This window comes from Papaver somniferum, chromosome 4, assembly GCF_003573695.1.
Source record: "Papaver somniferum cultivar HN1 chromosome 4, ASM357369v1, whole genome shotgun sequence".
NCBI classification, from domain to species: domain Eukaryota; kingdom Viridiplantae; phylum Streptophyta; class Magnoliopsida; order Ranunculales; family Papaveraceae; genus Papaver; species Papaver somniferum.
In genome coordinates this window covers 103,904,910-103,925,083 of record NC_039361.1, presented here as the reverse complement: position 1 = coordinate 103,925,083, position 20,174 = coordinate 103,904,910, and the positions used below count along the sequence as shown (strand labels likewise).

Here is a 20,174-nt window from a genome sequence, read left to right as displayed (position 1 = left end):
GAAGTTATGATTACTAATCACCAAGAGATAGTTTCTCAGCCTAAGAACTGAGGTCGAAATCTAGCTAGCTGTCCGGACTTTACGAGAATTGTGAATGAGTTGGAGGTATTTCACAATTACTCGCGTTGTACATCAATGGCATACACCCTTCCTTGCTTATTACAATGAAACAACAAAAATAACTCTTTACATGACTCTTATTTACATTGACTATTCTCTTTTTATTTTTGGAACAAGAGATGATGGAATTGATAAATACTTGATTTTTTTGTATTTTTCTGATATTTTTTTTTTTCTTCTTTTTTTTTTTTCTGAATATATACATCGATTTTTTTTTTATTTTTTTTTTTTTTTGAAGGAAACACTTTTGATACATATACAAAAGGAAACAAAAGATTACATGACACTTTGCAAGAGGTAGCCCTTTTTGATGCACCCAGTTAAATTCGATGGTTGTCTTTCTTAATGTAACCTCCACCTTCTATCCCAACCAACCAAAGAACAAGCTAGTCAAGTTTCGTTCAGTATTCTAAAGTGATTGGCAATCATAACTTCCTATCAAACACCTTGAAGATCGAGGCCATACATGTATTGGTAGATCGTGCGCGTGCAAATTTCTTATCACTATGTGAATTGTGCTAGAATCAGGGTGCCTAAATATCTAGACTAAGACTCCTAATAATTATACATATTTGCACAAGAGTCAACATTTCAAGGTAAATGAGCTCCATTTTTATGTTGTTTTTTTTTTTCAATTTTTTTAATTTTTTTTGAATTTTGATTTTTTTAATTTTTTTGGAATTTTTCAATTTTTTCAAAAAAAGAAGAAGTTCGTTTTCAATTATGGCAAATTATCATGGCATCTACTCTATACCCCCAAACCTAAACTAAACATTGTCCTCAATGTTTCAAAATATGGAAAGAATTAAAATGCAACATATGGAAAGGGACATGCTGAGTAGAGTAAAAGGAGAGAGAATACCCGATTTCGGCGAAAGCAGAATTAAACTCCGTTATTCAAGGCAAAAATCCAACATATTTCAGCCGAGATTATATTGGATTAGCAAAATATATACAAAAGGAACAAAAAAGGTTTTTAAAATTTATCTACTTGATTATATACAAAAAAATCACCATACACCAAAAGTCTAAAGAGTTGAGGATCAACCCAAAAGAAAAAGTGTAGAGATATAGAAAGTTTCAAAACACTAAAATTGGACTTAAATGGGAGTGAGAGTGAAAAACCGAATGAATCACCCCTGAACCAAAATTTTTCAACAGGTTTACTTTTAAGCACAAAATCTTTTAATTTTAGGGGTTCAGGATTCAAAAGGTCTAACTCATAATGGACTGTTTTAGGGATGGGCAAAGAAATGCATTCCAACTGTGGCTCTTTAAAAGTGTTATATTTTGAAGCAAAATAGTCCAAGAGGACTTGGGAGGCACACAGTTCCAAACCTAGATTAGGCATTTTCAGAAAAATTGGTTTTACAATATCGGTACAAACCAAATCTAGATTGGGTGGAAGGTCATCAGATTGTGACTTAGGTAGGACGATAGGCACATCATTATCAATCAAATCAAAATCTCCTAAGTCTTCTACACGTGTCACATCATGCTCACAATCATCAATCAAATTGGCAAGATTACAATCAGAATTATCAACATCATCAACAGATTGATTTTCATGCATCGGCAAATCAGGGGAAACATCACATGGAATACTAGAAGAAATATCATGCATTAAGGTCGGGGCAGAGAAGCCTAATGTATTTGAACCCAAAGGTTCCATAACATTTTCAGTATAGACATGTTCTTCTAACATAACATCATAATCATCATCATCATGATAGGAATTTTGCAATCTAGGATAATTTTCAATCCTAAGGTCGGAGTTATTACAAGAATAAAACTCTAATTCATGGGGATGACTCATATCATGTGGTGTTGTTCCTGTTTCCCTAACGGATTCCCATTGATGGGTTTTCTCTGCAATCTCGGCTAAAAAATTCCATGCATCATCCACAGATTTATCAATAAACTCACCATTACACATAGATTCAACCATGGTTCGAGATTTAAAGTCTAGTCCCTCATAGAGGATGACGACAAGTCTCCACTTCTCAATTCCATGGTGCGGACATTCACTCAACAAATCATTAAAACGTTCAAAATAGTGAAAAACAGTTTCCTCATCCAATTGGACAAAACAATTGATACTTTGACGAATAGCGATGGTCCTATGATGTGGAAAGAATTTTTTGAAAAATAGATCTGTGAGTTGGTCCCAAGTGTTGATTGATTGTGGTCTCAAACCGTAAAACCATGTTTTGGCCCTTTCCTTTAAAGAAAATGTAAACAAACGCAATTTCAGAGAGTCTTCGGACATATGATCAGGTTGCATAGTCCGACAAATTTGTTCAAACTCTCTTACATGAGTATAGGGGTTCTCAGAATCGAACCCTCGAAATATAGGAAGTATTTGTATCATGCTTGCATTTATTTTAAAAGGGTTATTGGTTTGAGGTAATACAATACATGATAATGGAATTTTTATTGACGGATACATGTATTCATGGAGAGCATGAGGTTGGCCCATTTTGAAATGACACAAAGCCCACTATTTGGTTTTAATGGGTTTTTAAAAATTTGGTTTTTTTATGGGAAAATTTTGGTTTTTTTTGATGGGAAATATTTGAAAAAGAAATTTGGTTTTAAAAATGGGAGCAAGTAAATTTTTTTTTTTTTTTTTTTTAAATAATAAAAAGAAGAAAATAAAATTTGGTTTTTGAAATGGGAGCAAGCCCACTGTTTGTCCTCTAATGGAATGGAAGGCTGCGGCTCAAGAAACACTAAGTTTTAATTTTGAAAGTTTAATTTGGCCCAGTTGGTTAAGGCCCGACGTTTGTTTTAAAACTTTGGTTTCGAGGTCCACTTTTGAGTGGAATACAAGTCCACAATCAGTTATAAGCTCAGCTGGGTTTAAACCCAGAATACAAAATACAAGTCCAATGGAAGAATTTAAACAAGCCCACACAAAATAAATACAAGCCCACAAATTAAACAACAAGCCAAAAAATAATTAATTACAAACCCAAAATAGAAAAATAAAAAGCCCAAAAAATTGGGTTAATTATTACAAGCCCACAATTAAAGAAATTTGGAAGCCCACAGGTTGGGTTCTCTCAATGGAATGGGTTTAGGCTTACCTTTTTAGCACAGCCCAGCTGCTCTGATATTGTTGCAAAAACCCAGTTGGGTTTTGGTTCTTTTCCTTGGTGGCGTCCCAGCAGAGGAAAAACAGGTTCAGAACAGCAGGTCCAACAGCAAATGAAGTGAAGCAGATGCAGATGCAAATGCTATGCAGTGAAATGCAAAAATAGCTAAGAAAAACACAGATAAAACACAGCACCAATCCCCGGCAGCGGCGCCAAAAACTTGGTAGGCTTCTAAAAGGTCCTAAAAATTATCCCCGGTCAAAAACTTGGTGGGCCCGGAGATATGTATAAAATTAAGCGCAATAAAAACGGGGGCCTACAGTAATACCGCAAGTGCACGGTCATCGGTTGTAGCTCGTGCAAATACGGGTCGATCCACAGAGATCGGGTGTGTTTGGAGTGTTTCCAGCTATTTTGGGTTCTAGTTGCTATTGGGCTATGAAGCCTTTTGGCTTAAATTGGGCTTTGAGTACCAATGGGTTTGATAACAATAAAATGAACTGAGCTTGGGCTCAGTTAGTCTTTGAAGTGTAAATGGGCTTTGACCTTAAACTTAGGCTTTTGATTAAGCCCACAGTTGATTGAATTGGGCTTCAGTTTGAAGTGAGCTTTGGGCTCAGTTGGCTTTTGGATTTGGTTCAAACCTGGGCTTGGTCTTGAACTGAGAGCTGAGCTTGGGTTTTTGGATTGCTGTGAGCTTTGGAGCAGCACCAGAAGGGTTGCAGCAGCAGCTGCAACAGAAGCAACACAGAGAAGGCACCAGCAGCAGCACAAGGCAAAGTAAGCAATGCAGCAGTACTGTAGGGGAAGCAACAGCAGGGCAAAACAAGGCAAGAGGAAGAAAACAGAGAAGCAACAGAGTTGCAGGGCAGTGGAATGAGAGAAGCAACAGAGTTGCAGGGCAGTGAAGTAAAGACAATGCAATAAGAAGCAAAGACAATGAAGAAAGTTTAACAAGACAATGACTCAACAAGCAAAACAAGGCAATATAGCAAAGGGAAAGAACACAGCAACTACAAGCAGAAAACAGTGCAAGATGAACCAAGGCCTAACCCAAGGGCAGGGATGATAGTGAAACTGAAATGGAGCAAAACTAAGGCATTCTTCTAGAGTGGGAAGAGAACTAGCTTGCTCATTGTCACTAGTGAGCACTAGTTTCTCCCCACTACTCAATCAACACAATGCACCTAAGCATACAAAAATGGAATGGCAAGATAATCAGCTTGCTATGAGCACTGATTTCTTCCATTGCACAATCAGTTCAGTGCTTCAAAGGCTTCTAGCCTAGCATTCACAGGAACATAACAGGAACATTAACAAAGGAAAAAGCAATCAAAGGAACTTATCAACACAATGCATCAAAACAGGCACATTAACAGGGTAAACACTAACAATGAACAAAATTAACCTAAACAGGGTACTAAAACAACATTTGAAAATCAGTGAAAATTAAACAGGATACTAACATAACATGGATACTAACATAACATTTGAAAATTAACCTAAAATAAACAGACCTAGACAGTGAAATTGATAAAGACAGTGAAATTGAAAATCAAAAGAAATTAAGAGTAGACATTAACATGGAATTAACATTTAACACTAACAGGAAATTAAAATTGAAACATAACAGGGAATTAAAATTGAAACCCTAAATTGAAATTTAATTGAAATTTTAGAACTGAAATTAAACCTAAACTAACCCAATTTTGGGGGAATCTCGGCTAGCCCAAGAACACCCTTCACACGTTCTACACCATGAGCTATTTATACTACAAAAGCCCCAATAATTTCCAAACCCTAAAATTAAAATTAGGTATTTAAATTCCGAAATTGCTCACCAAATCCGCTGAATTGGTGGTGACCCATGCCTCTTTTCTTCTCTCTCGGTCCTTCTCTGCCTCCAATTGCGTCAATTTCTCCCTAATTCGAGATGTTTTATCAACCCTCACCTAGGTCAGTTGGTGAGAGGAGTTAAAGCAACTCAGCTAGGGGGATGATGTGGTGTCGGGTGATGATGGTGAAGACGTGATGGCGCTGCAGAGGTGAGGTGGTAGAGATGGTGGAGCAGGTGGTGGACATGGTGTTCGGTGGAGTTGCAGACGAGGTCGGGAGAAAGAAGAAGAAAGAAGGAGGAGAAAACGATTTGGGTTAGGGTAAATAGGTTAGGGTTCTAGAGTGTTGAGCGGATCCATCGAGTCTTGATGTTCTGTGACTCTGAGCTGCGAGATGCGAAGATGGTAGGTAGATCGGACGGTGATGCGGAGGCAAGCGAGGAGCGACCGTCGGATGAAGGGATACAACGAAACGAACGGTGCTAGATTAGGTTAGGTGCTGTAGTGTAAGGCGGAGATATCAAACTTTGATGAACAGCAAGGGAGCAACCGTTGGATTCAACTACCATCTAATCTGAAGGCTTGGAATTTCAGCGCTGTGGTGCTCGGCAGAGACTTCATATTTTGATGCTCTATGAAGGAGCGACCGTCGGATGCTTCTGAGAACTGATCTGATGGCTGAGAACGGAGGCGCTTTTGTGTGTAGAAAATGAGGTTGTGCGCACCATTCTTCGCGGCTTCCTTGCGTGATTTCTCCCGGCTTTTCACTATTTTTCTGCTCTTTTTGCTCCGCGACTCATCCGAACTTTATTTATTACCTAAAAATGCAAAATTAATTAATAAAAATATTTATTCTTGAAAACAATGAAAATACAGAATATGGGATAAAATGTAGAATTAATGCATAAAAGATGAGTTAAATGCCAACAAAAAAGGATAAATATATACAATATTTGGCACTCATCACCAGGCCTTCTCGTTTTCGTGTGTAATGTCTTTCTTTAGTTCGTGCTTCTCCCACAGCATATCTCTTCTCCTGCATATTACTATCTGCCTGCTTCCTTTTCAAATGATTATTTCTGATGATCAACTTCTCATTTTCCAATTCTAACCTTATTCGTTCCCTTACCAGATCCTCTTTCCTTCGCCTCTCTTGGTAAAGTTCTTCCTTTAACCGGGCCATCTCCTCGTCTTCGCGACTTTCTTTCAATTTATTCAGTGAATTTTGTATTTCAACGCTTTCCTCGGCCTCTTGTCCCTGTGCCTTTTTGCCTCTTGACCTTCATCTTCCCTCCTTCTCGTGGAATTTGCTTCTCCTTTGTCGTGGGGGTTTCCTTTTTATTCTTTGTCATTTCATTTCCTTTAGCAACATTCCCCTTCTTGACCTTTCCACCTTGTTTTTGATTGACCTGGCCTCCTTCCTCTCGAATTGTGTTATTATCTTCCTCGATACGAATTTTTGCTTCATTGGTTTCCTCCTCATCCTCCTGCGTTCCTCTTAGTTCTTTGCTAGACTCTATCATAAATACCATTAGCTATTCGGCTCTTCTTTCTTCGCTGACTTTCTTCCTTTGTTCCATCTTCTTTCTTAACTTCTCCTCGTAGTTATGCACGTCTTTTGTTATATATTCTTTTGCGTCTCTCAGATATCATCTTATCTCGCCGATTCCGCTTGGCATTGGGAACCGGATAGCCTAGTGATATGTCGGCGCAACTCCCTTTATTTCATGTATCGAAGGCCGCCCTATGAGAGCATTGTAGGGAGAATCGACATCTACGATACAGACTGTGACCTTCATCTCTAGTTCGCCAGTGAGAATCTTCACGGTCAGTTCCCATTTCGGCTTAGACGCTACCCCATTGAACCCATATATGTTATATGTATAAGGTACAAGATCCGAGTCCTTGTATCCCATGGTCCTAAAGGTATGGTAAAAGAGGATATAGACTGAACTCCTAGTATCAACTAAGATTCTGTTTATTGCCCAAATTCTCCTCTCTTCAGCTTGCTCTTCCTCTCATCTGGAATATTTTCCGAATCCCAAGGTCACGACCAGAGGATTTGTGTGCGAAATTTCCCCATCAGGTGCATCATCCGCCGAGAAGGTTATCTCCCTCTTCTGCCATTCCTCTAGCGGCTCTTTCGTCATGACGCTGAATATTTCGTTTCCCTCGAAATCCCTCTTGTGTACTATTTTAAGCACATTGTCATGAAAGTCTTGAAGACTTCTTCCCGCGTGAATTATCGAATTACATTTTAATTGTTGGTTTCCTCGGTCTATCTCGATCTGGTATATTGGCTGATTCTCACGAGGTGGCGTGGGTAGCACATAACCCTCTAGGAAATGCGCGAGTTTCCCTTGGTCTATCAAGCGAAGTATAATTCGCCGAACGTTCCTGCAATCACATGTTTGGTGTCCATGGAAGCGATGTTACTTACAAAATTCATGACTTCGAGACCCTGGTGGGGGCTCTTTTCCGAAATTTGGTGGGGCGGGATTTCCTTCGTCAGCACTATTGCCTCCCACACTTTTTCCACAGTTGTGTTAAGTCGTGGGAGTTTCACATCTTCAAAGATTGGTCCATTGGGCCTCCTTTCCCCGTATCTGGGTACCTGATTATTCCTAGGTTGGTATCCCGTATTGTAATGTGACTCATGATTTCTTCGTTTTGACTCCTCATACCTTTGTTGATCAATCCACTCCTGATCTCCACTCGAGACGGCCACAAGCTTCATTGGGACGGGAACTGCTGGCTCTCCCTTTCCTCCCCCGAGTTTATCCTCTACTGTGTGCACCGCCCTTGGTAATAGCCTAGAATTCCCTTCTTTCGCTGGGGCCAACGTCATTTCGCTCACCTACCTATGCTTTTCCTCCAACGTTATGTATTCCTCCTAGTACTCCCTCAGCTCATTCATCGTTATCGAGTTTCGAATAATGAATATCTGTGTGTATAGCAGGTATGTTGGGATCAAAGCATTCACGAAGGCTAAGATGAAGTTTCGTTCATCAACTCTCCCGGCTAACTCGCTGCACGCTGTTCTCCATCTCGTAACCAACCCCCGCAAGCTTTCTGTTGGCCTTCTTCTCAATAAGTTGAACAGTGTGTCTATCCCTGGTCTCAACAAGTTGTTGCTGATGTACGTCGTCAAGAATATCCTCTGCAAATCTTTGAATGATGATATCGACTTTTACGGGAGTCCATCGAACCAGGCTAATGCCTCCCCTGTTAAGCTCGCGGGCAAATATCGAAAAAGTACTGCGTCATTTCGTCCCCATTGCATCAGCGAAAAGGTATATTGTTTCAAGTGTTGCACTGCATTTTCCGATCCACTGAATATGCTTGCAAGCGTTGGTAATACGCATTTCTCCGGGATGTCTGTATGCATGATCTCATAGGTGAATGGCGATTTATCTGCTTCCTCTAGTGCTTCTGCTAACTTTACTCTTCCACCTCTTCGTGAGTTATTAATTAAAGCCCTCATGTCTCTCAACTCGTTCAGGACTTCTTGGTTCAAGTTTCCTCCATCCTCCTCATGGTGACGGCCTCTCATCACGCTAAGCCTCCCTTCGCCTGGTCGTCGCCTTTCCTCCTCGTCTCGGATAAGGTTCACCCGACGTTGCACTTCGTCCTCCGCCTCTGTCCCTCCTCATGTCTCCGCCTCTGATCTTCCCATTGTGAGATCTGTAAAGCTCTTCTCAAGTCTCTTTCTTCGTCTTCGTTCGTTCGTCGTCTTCTTCTTCGTCCTCCTTCATCTTCCTCGTGGTCATATCTCCTTCGCCGCAATTCATCTTCCTCCGAAGATATAGTGTTTCCTTCCGAATCTATAGCATTCATCTTCACGTTTTTGTTAAGTTGCCGGTTTTGTTGCCTCAACCTAGCATTATTCCTTTCCAACTGCACCTGTTGTTTCTCCAAGTCCCAGTCTCGTTCTCGTTCACGATGGAGCGTCTCCCTTAGCTGGTCCAACGTCATGTTTTCTTCTCCGATATTCTCTTCCATCTCCTCGCAAGTCATCTCCTCCTCGACAACGGTGTCTGTATCGGATGTGTGCACTGAACCTTCCCTGAGGCCATCTTCCTCCGTCTGCCGCTGGTTCTCTTCTGTCTGCCTCCTACAGCTGATGTTCCGGCCCGTTTCATCCTTCCTCTCTTCGCCTCTATACGTTTGCTTCTTCTTGTTACTATCACATGCCTTGCTCGATCTGGTGCCCTGGCCATCTAACAATCTTCAACTTCCACGATCTTTCTCTGCTCTCCACGCGAATTCCAAGATCTCTTCCTATTCTATGTCCCTAACCTTGTCTACGAATGTAAAAACTCAAAATCTACAACCCTAACTTCAAACAACTCGCTAGATTTATAATCTCTACAATCTCTAAGACAACTTCTTTCCTTTTCTAACTCTTAGATGAGGATAAATCCCCAATCTAAGTTCCCTGTTTCTAGCGCGAAAATGTGATTACTGGAAATCCAGTAACACACCCAAATGAAGAATATGCAAGATCTAAGACATAATAAACACTAGAACTTAAGCTTATTTATTAATCTCAAGCTAAATACAAGATACACTCGTGAGTTACAAGGAAACCCTAATACCTTCTCCCAGCCTATGAATTACAAGGAAACCCTAACTCTCTCTCTCTCTCCTATGCTAGACCTTTTCCTCTCCAAAATATCTCTCCCTTTACATTGTCCAAAGGTCTCTATTTATAGGCCTAAGCAACCTTAGTGGCATACAGCTCATATCATCGCGCCGAGGTTACTTTATGCTTCGCCCGGAGCATATTCCATAAAGATTTTTCCCCACCTTTCGCTGACTTCACATGGTCTTGTCGGAACACCTGTCCTTTTTCTTGCGCCCTACTGCTCCTACTTCGCGGTTTTAGCTTCTTTGCCAAGTAATCTTTTCGTGACTTCGCCTTAGTATCTTGATGGTCCTTCTACTTTATTCGGGATGGATAGTTATCTCGCGCTTGGGTTTTGTATTTTGCCTTCTGATGTTGACTGATTTGACAGGTCACTGACACAGATCTTGGATTAGAATTTCTTTACCTTACTTGGTATGACACGTGGTAATCCTATTTCGTGTACCTGCATGTTGCATGGACAAACCACCTGATAAGCCATAAGAAGTCAACAAAATTTGTTCTTAATTCCTTTCTTCACTTCTTGGATAACATTCATGCATATCCTCATAGAGAAAGTTCTGCTACTTATCGCAGGTTTATTACTGGGTTCTAGGAAGTCCTCGGTGTGCACGTGAACCTGCATGCTTTCAGCTCATCTTCAGCATAATTTCTTAATTAATATCATTTGAACAATCATTTTCATACGTCAGTTTTTGTGCATAAGTTGCCTTCATCACTCTGTACTGTATATGATTTTGATATTTTTTTTGGGTTTTGTGCTCCTTGACCTGGCGTTGAGATTATTAGTCCCATATTTTTGGGCAATCTAAGATCCTGCGGTTTGTAATCCTTATGGCCTCTCCACTCATTGCCAATTGGTTTTGAGTTGGATGCCCATATTCTAACATGGTATCAGAGCATGTTATTTGTGTCGAGTCCTTAGACCGCACCTTTACTCCACATCGCCCGATAATTATTCACGTGTTAGACCCAATGTGGCTACACGTGAGGGGCATGTTGAGATTATTAGTCCCACATTATTGAGCAATCTAAGATCCTGCGATTTGTAATCCTTAAGGCCTCTCCACTCATTGCCAACTGATTTTGAGTTGAATGCCCATATTCTAACACCTAGCTACCAACCTGTCAGTATTTTTTTTGTTTCAGAAAGATCATGAGGATATTATTCCTCAAATTTTCAAAATGTACACATTAGTATTTGTTTGATGGAGACGTCGTCCATTTAGGTCAAGGTTTGTTTAGTTGGGGAAGTAAGCCTAGCCATGTCAATTATTGACAGGTGAAAAACATTCCTTTTTAGTGCAAGTTGTAGTGTCGCACTATAGCTCCGTGACTGTAACCCTGGTAATTTAAAGGGAAAATTGGGAATTTGTCCCGTTTTCACTAATTGAGTTGGGAATCCGTCCCCAAACAGAAAAAATTAAGAAATCTATCTCATCCATCCAAAAACTCATTTAACGAGTCAATTAGACACACATACGACAACACACGTGCAAATAAAAGACCCAGATGCCCTTATAACATTGTAAACTGATTTCTTCATCATTTTCGAAGATAACACACTTACGTTCTTCAACTGATACAGACGTGGGAGACATATTGGGAAATTGAATCGACGCAGTTATGTACAAATTACCAAAAATGAAATTTTTTGAGTGGGGAAGCATAGTATTATGGTCTGCTGCTTGGTTGTTCCATTAGAATTTCCATTACAAGTTCCTTAAATAATCATCTTTGGTTTCCTAACTGGGTTTGATATAATCAATCAAGCATATATTTCATGTTACAATTAAACGAAATTGAACATTACAGCTGCGAAATACAATCAATCACACAGGTGAGTTTGATATACTAACCGATATTTACAATTCATCATCCATATCTCAATTTTGCTAGTAAAGATCCATTCGAAGATTGAAAGAGGAGAAGCAGGAAATCTTGTATTGTTTACGCAGTGATATTCGATCCATATAGGATCAAACTTAGTGCTTCGATCAGTTTATCATCGGCAAACTACTTTGACTGTATACGATTTTTATATACCTTCACTGCATGAATTTCTTCTTTTCTTTTCTTTGTTCAGTCAGTTTCTAATCTTCTCCGTAAACATTTGTTATAAAAATGAGGGTATGTAGGTAAAAATTTTAGAGAGTATGACCAGTCAAAATGAAGTATTGACTATTTAACTGAGTTTTTGGATGGATGGGATAGATTCCTTAATTTTTTCCGTTTGGGGACGGATCTCCAACTCAATTTATGAAAACGGGACATATTTCCAATTTTTTCTAATTTAAAATACTTTTCCTATTTGTTTTTTCCTGACCAAGAAACAAGGTTCTCTCCTTTTGCTATAACAATGTGGTACAACTGTTTTGATAAACTCTAAAGAATCTCAAGCAAAATAATAAGTTTGACGCCAATAACATGGCAACCGCTATATCATTGTGATATTGAACTATCATGTAATTTATTCAAATTCAAGAAGAAGAAAAAAAACTGAATTAATATTATAAATTTAATAAGAAATATATCATAATAAGAAAAAAATCAAAAACTAAACGTGTGATAAATTTTCTTACTTTGAATTTTTTATAAGTTACTTTGCAAATGTTGTGCCACAATATTGCTGGTACTTGGTAGCAGTGGCCAGTGGGTCACTAGACGGCCGAGCTGCATAATTTGGGTTAATGTATAAATTTGGATCACATGATAGATATAGGTATCAAGTTGAAGCCATGAATGCATACATTTTAGGATAATTGTAATTTCAAAATATAGACTATCAATAAAATTTATTGTCTATAATCTAGCTCGGTAAAGACATGAGGCAGCTTTTTATATTAAAATAACAAGTGTTAACTTTTTTAGAGTAATTTGGCTATGTAGAGTGTATAAGAGCTTCTCCAATGGTGGTTGTGTGTGCTTTCTAGGTGGCAACCCAAATAAGACATCCTCATTCTAATTTGTCTTTAAATTTAGGAGGAAAAAACACCTTCAATGTTGTTGTTGATGATTTTTTATGAACTAAATGTATTTTTTATTTTTAGTAAATTTTAGATTTTATTACACCTAAAGAGAGCTATTTGAAATATATTGGAATTAATTTTAGGAAGCAAAAACTTACTAGGATAGCTGGACATTGTCAAGGTGAATGTCTAAAACTTGACATTCACCTTGACAATGTCTAACAAAAATTAAGCCATGTCATCTTCACATTGATTTAAAAAGTTGGGTTGGAGAAGATTTTTAGGGAAAATGAATGTCCATCCTATATGGACTTAGACATTTATCTTCGCATACATTCCATTGGAAGCTCTACACTTCGCATATTATTTTTTACCTAAATCTTCGGGTGTTAGCTCTGCCACTGTGGCGTATTATTAATAACAAGCTTGTTATAGGGGCAACATGGTTTATTAGTGGGGCGGAAGTGATCGTAATGCCCCTCTAGTTGGTTAGGGATGTCCTATAAGGGGTGTAAATTGACTAGATTACCCTTCCCATTTTTTAACCTAAATCAAAGCTAAATTGGAAATTTGTTATCTTTCTTCTTCTCTTCTCCTCCTCCCATCAACCGTAACCTCCACTAAAACTCAAAATTTCACCGTCTTCAATTAATCGACGATTCGAAAATTAATCAAGTGTAGTGTAATGACTTATATGAGGTATGTTTTGAAAACCCAATTACAATTTGGTTTATTTTGTTCGATTTAAGTTTAATTTCTATCAAAAATTAGGATTTTAGGTGAAAATTGAAATTGAAATTTCCGGGTTTATGTGAGTTACGGTTGATTTTAACTCAATTACAAACCGTAACTGGAGATTTTGATGTTGTTACGGTTGGTAATAGTTCAATAACCAACCGTATGTTCTTATATCTGAGAAGTTTCCTCAATTACGGTTGGTAACCATGTTAGTTTACGAACCGTAACTCAGTTACGGTTGGTATCGAGCATTTGGTTACCAACCGTAACTCAGTTACGGTTGCTATCGAGCATTTGGTTACCAATCGTAACACAGTTACGGTTCGTATCGAGCATTTAGTTACCAACCGTTTTACGATTGGGTTTTCTTCAAATTTAACCAGTTACGGTTGGTAGTTCATCTTTTACGAACCGTAACTTTGATTTACGGTTGGTTATGAGTAAAATTCCAACCGTAATTAGCTCTGAAAATGTAAAAATTGAAATTTTTTACATATTTTAGATAACTTTGAGCAACAAAAAGCTAGTTGGAACTAATTTAGAAATATACCCGGTCATTTTTAGGTCCTGGTTCTTCATTTTGTTGGTTAATTTCTTCAATTGATTGAGATTGACCTTCTCATCTAAACTTTTTTTTTAACTCTAAAAATCTGATTTTGGCTTTGATTTTGAGTTAATATAAGTGAAATTAATCATTAACACTTGATTATCATCACTAAACTAGGTTATCAATTATGAGGATTAATTTATCACTTCCAGTTTTTTTTGGATAAGGGACACTTGAATTATCATATAATGACCCTTTTTGTTCTATTACAATGTCGTCCCTCTAATAACCCATGCCGCCCCTATAACATGCTTGATTAGTAATGATATTACTAGAGGGTTATAGATTCCTATGCAATTGATAACCCATGCCGCTCCTATAACATGCTTGATTAATAATGATATTACTAGAGGGTTATAGATTCCTATGCAATATGCCCGGTTAACCCATACATAGATACAAGGAGCTGAGGAAGTTATTGTAGAAATCAAAAATCTGCCTTTTTTTTTTTTTGGAGGCAAAGATATGTTTAGAACTACTTTTTTGCGTGAACTTGTCACTCACTCGAAAGCAGTTATAGATACTCGATAATTTCGTACATTGCTAAAATAGGGGCCTTCTGAGCCTTGTTACATTTTCTTTCATACTATCTCAACCTTTTAAGTCAAGAAAAAAGAAAACCATACATAGATACGACACAGATTCTTAATATTGAAGTTAAATTAAATAGAGTTTAGTAAAACGAAAATTTTCGCCAGATTATTTTAAATTATTACCAAAAATTTTCAAGGACACCATTTCCATGATTTTGTCACAGGCTATACCTGTTACTAACTGAATTTGTAATGGACCGTACTAATTAGGCCGTTATTAATAACTGTGATTGTCTTTTGTAACGGTTTTATCTGTGACAAAACACAGATAAAGTCACATCTGCTAAGCGTTACAATAACTAATAGCCACAATTGGCCTAATTTTATGATAGCGACACGTGTCTTATTTGTCACGGTTATCCTAACGGTTTTAACTGTTACTCTCTATTAACCACAATTCAAAGTATGACACGAGTCTTTAAAAGTCACATTTACAGCAACGCTTATAACTGTTCTGAATCTTTGTAACGATTGCTCTGGCGACACGTATCCTTTTTTGCAACCCTTATGGTAAAATATGTTATTGTTGCAATAATTTGTAACAGTTACTAAGAGGATACCTGTCTTCCTTTCTTCACGTCTTAAGATGACGCGTGTTGTTTTTTCTCACAATTTTTGTCACAGTTATAACCGTAACAATTCTTTTTGTTAAAATTAAAAAAAAGGGTAGCCCAGAACATTTTCGTGGACCTGGATTCCAGTTTACAGGCCTGTAATGCAACTAAAACTGAACTTGGAACCCGTGCCTGCAATTTCTTATTTTGTATTCTGCAGTTCATGCATTCTCAAAGAAGATTCATACATTCATTAGGAATACAAGTACAACAGAATTGTTCCATTCGTTATGAAATTTAACCCAAAACTATTCAAAGCTAACACACTGAGCTGCCATAAAGCTCCTCAAAGTAATGCAGCCCTTTAATGACGCGTAATTTGTCCAGCATGTGCCTCGCCATCAAGCCTTTAATATTTAAAAACCCAAGCTGATAAAAAAATGGTATTCAACAATCAATGACTGACATGATTACTGATTCAATCATTCAATAAAGTGAAAACACATTGTTCCGTAAAATTTTAATAAGAGTAGTAATTGTACGCTGTCCTAGTGTTGGTGGCAACTGAAATGACTTGGTACAGGTTTTGCCACTCGACATTACTGGAGAATAAGAGAAATGCTAGTCACTAACTAGGTAGCACCTAATCTAGGCTCCGCGTAATTTTCATCTAAATGTCAATATACAACATATCAAAGTCTTTTTGTTCCGGAAGGCTTACTACTCTTCTCAAACACACCAACAATAGAAGGTTCACATCAGATTAGTATCACACCGCCCTGAAGTTATCTATCAGTGAAGTAATCTATTGCCTACATTCCGAAAAAAACAGAAACTGACCATCTTGTACCATCTAAAGTAGTGATCAAAGTTATGATACAAAGATTCTTACTTGAGCCAAGTAGTTCACAGATTGCTCGCTGGCGGTGGAGGGCATCCATATTTCCAAATGATCTACCTTATCACTGTTTAAAAGAATGCATTCCATTAGTGAGAAATCATAATCATGCCCGTGAGGCACTCATCATCCATGATATATATTTGTAAAATTCCCTTGCCATTGAAATTCCAAACAAATTAGACAGTGCACATACACCATATGGCATTGTTCAGAATGATGAAAAATAAAATAAACAGGACGCTCAGAATCAACAAATAATTGTATTGGTGAAATCAAAAATAAATCTACACTAGTTTTTAAACTTCTTTAGGAAGATGGTTGCGAAATGGCTAGGCCAAGAAAATTATTAACATACTCGATCTCTTCCTTATTACTATATTATGCAGCCATACACCTGACTAATACTGTCGCTGTGAAGGTTATAATTAGGAACAAGTTCATCAGGAAATGGTGGAAGTTCATAACCATACTCAGACCTATCAAAGCCTCCTCCAGAATCACCACCTTGTAATCAAAAGTAGAATAGAAAACTGGACTAACAAACATAAGCTTATAATGCAAAAGTATGAATGAATAGCAGATAAAACTTACATCGTGTCAGCCTTCTCCTCTATTATCTTGATAAATGCCTCAACCAAGTCTGCAGACGGACAATTTGTTTCAGTTATCTTGCAATGCTTTTGATTATTATTTCTTTGAATAACTATAGTGTCTACAAAAAGAAAGTTGGGGTAAAATTAAGTCTACAATGGTGGATCAGCGAAAACCAAATGGTGTTGTTTCTCAGTTCAAAGATAATCGGTAAGTTTAATCAATTACTTGATATATTACAACTTTAACATTTTTTTTGTGCTTTCTTCAGTTTTGGAGTTTAAGAGCTGGAGTTAGTGCTTTTCAGATGTTATACTGAGAAACTTCAGGATTAAAAACATCCAATTTATGTTCCTTTATTGCATGCTACCGTTGCAACTTTTTTGGAACAGGTTCTAAAGTATACATGGATAAATCTATTGCGCAGAAGTTAAATACATACTAACACAGACCACACTTATTGGAAATAACAATAACAATTAAACAGGTAGAGAATCTTAGTTAAAGTACATAGTTGTGTTATCCTGTTGAAATGCTAACCACATAAATCAGAGTTCGACAGACACTTGGTAACAAACGGTTGACTTTAATTTCTGAAACCCTTCTTTGTTAGATTATTCCTTCAACTTGTTAAAATCTACAGGTTTTAGTATAATACCAGTATGTTAGTTTAATGAAGCTAACAACAGGGCAGTTGTAAATCCTCCCTATGCCAGCTCAAGCAAGGGAAGGCAAATACGTCAATGATAGACAGGGGAGTTGTTAATCCTCCCTACCAAGCAAAATAAAAGAAAATACATCTCCTGGCCATTGATATACCTGACACAAATACCATACATAATTTCACATGAGCTAGGCAAAGATATAACCATAAATGTAAGTAGGCAAAAATTCTTACTTCTTCGCCAAGTATAGTTAACTGATCCATTTGGACCAGATGCATGCCATAATGGAATACATAACTTCACAAACATTATTTTCGGTTAATATCAGGTATATCAACTCTCTTCTTTCTCATTACCTGCTCCAAATAAATCAGTTTGGTAAGAAATTTCATTCGTAACAAATTAAACCCAACACATAGGATAACAAAGGCTACTTTTTAATAGAACACAATACCAAATAAGCTCACATTGTAATGAGTACCAGCCAAGACAGGAACATAGAAATGCGATTAAACATGTAGAGTTCAGAGCCCTTTTGTCCAGCCAAATCCAAGTACCTGACAAATTTGGTTGATAAGGCAACAATAAATTGGTGAACATAATCATTGTAAAAGTGAAGCATACAAAGTTAGGTTATTGAATTTACCATCTTAAATTGAATAATGGAGTCGCGCATTCTGAAAATAGAACCATCAATATGTATATTTTTCCTTCGCCACGTCAGGTTAGGATTTAATTTCCATCAGTTGGTTATACAACGCAGCACCGACTTTGAGGGACGCCCAAGAATGAGTAGTATGGAGTTGGTTAATCCTACTTTTAAAAGAAAAAGTAAGGGATTAGTAAATACAATTACTCTGCTAAAGATATATATAAATCGGGTGCAAATCAAGCTTACCCTAGAGATGTTTTGAATCAACCATGTGCCTGCAAAAAATAGCACACCTTTTTCCCTCTTCCTTTATCCGGGCTTGGGACCGGCATTGCAATTGAAACGGCGGAGTTAAAAAGGGTGTGATCAACAAAGACAATAACAATAAAGAAACTATATTCCGTAATTAAAATAAGAGCACAAACACTGTCTTTCAGAAAGAAAAAAAGCCGCACAGAACAACTATGCCAAAATGCATTTGCTTCAGAAAAATACATGCACTGTCACACATGTAGCTAAACAAGCAAGAACTAAACCATAAGAGATTTGCTCCACAAATACAGTTAAGCATGTAACTTAAGGATATCAGAAAGAGAAATCAGCCACATCATATTCATTAAGGTGATGGATGGTGCCATGCCATTTCTTGTGCTACTCTAGGTACAACATTTAACCTGTTGACCCTTGGCCCAAGGGGAAAATATGTCAACACTTCGGGAGGTTCACTCGAGGATGACTTCATCCCAGCTTGAGGATCAACAGCAGGCTTTGGTAGAAGACCAGCTGCTTCAGTAGAGTTTTCACCTTTACTCATCTACAACAAATGAGCTAAACTTCCATCAAAAAGGCATTATGAGGTTAAGCAGATACGATATTAAAATGCTTCTAAGGACAATAGTTGTTACAACATTCTTTCACACACATGACTTACATCAGTATACTCTGAATCTTCTGCAACAGAGGCCTCCCAACTGGCTTGGTGATTGGCATCACCTGGTTTTTCCATGTATTCCATACCCGACTGCTTCATTCAAGAGGTTGTCCTCCTGGATAGACCCTTCAATGTACCTTGCCCTGTATCAGTTTGTACTCATTAGAAAAAAGGATTTTATAAAAAATAACAAACATCAGATAAGCAAGGCAAAATTCATGCTAAGAACTCCTGCATTGCACTTTCAATTGTTAACTCTACTTAATTCTTACATGCTCAGAACTCTGAATAACCGAATATCAACAACATATGCAAAGATTTTTTTTCTCTCCTAATGATATTAGAAACAGACCCAAATTTTTGAATAACTGAATATCAACAATCTAATTCTCAAACCCCTAATTGAAATAGCATAACAAACCTAATTAAAAACTTTGAACGAAAATAAAGAACCCTAATTCTTAGACAACAGATCGATCGAAACAAGGATATAATCACAAATACTCAAACGTCAACTAATAAAAACACTAAACTTGGACCAAAGCGTATAGATATGTAAGAAAAAACTTACATTTTTGAGCAAATCGGAATTAGGGTTCAGCGAAATTAGGTCTGTGAATAACGAAGAAATTAGGTTTGAGACGAAGATAAGGTTTTTTTAGAGAGGATTTGAGAAATATTTGGGTTTTTAGTTTGAAGAATTGACAAAGACGAGAGGTTTTTTTTCTTCTTCGTTACAGGTTTTGAGAGTGACGATAGGATTTGGATCTGAGAAAGTGAAAGGAGTTAGCGATAAGAGAAAAAGAAGAAAGAGAAGAGGATAAGGATGAGGGATAACGAAGTGAAAAGTGAAAGAAAGGTTTAACGGCTAAGATTTGTCCATCAAAAAACATGGACGATTGACATTTTGTTGATGTTCTCATACGGATTGAGGGGGAGTGTGTGAGAAGCATGTGTGTTCTTCCGAGAATTACGTGTTTTATTGACCTGAGTTTCTCGTTCGGATGAACTGCAGACGAAATATATCAGACTTAAACATCACAGGTTAAAAGACTACTACAGTTAGACCTAAGTTTCTCGTTCGGATGAACTGCAGACGAAATATATCAGACTTAAACATCACGGGTTAAAAGACTACTACAGTTAGACCTAAGTTTCTCGTTCGGATGAACTGCAGACGAAATATATCAGACTTAAACATCACGGGTTAAAAGACTACTACAGTTAGACCTAAGTTTCTCGTTCGGATGAACTGCAGACGAAATATATCAG

At 37.6% G+C, this 20,174-nt stretch overlaps 1 long non-coding RNA gene across 1 annotated transcript; it reads right to left on the bottom strand.

Moving 5' to 3' along the window:
- Positions 1-15,480: 15,480 nt before the first annotated feature.
- LOC113274125 lies at positions 15,481-16,717 on the bottom strand. Its single transcript, XR_003322804.1, has 3 exons — positions 16,655-16,717; positions 16,055-16,127; positions 15,481-15,569 (listed from the first exon to the last, which is right to left on the bottom strand). It is a non-coding gene; the product is annotated as an uncharacterized LOC113274125 (long non-coding RNA).
- Positions 16,718-20,174: the final 3,457 nt, after the last annotated feature.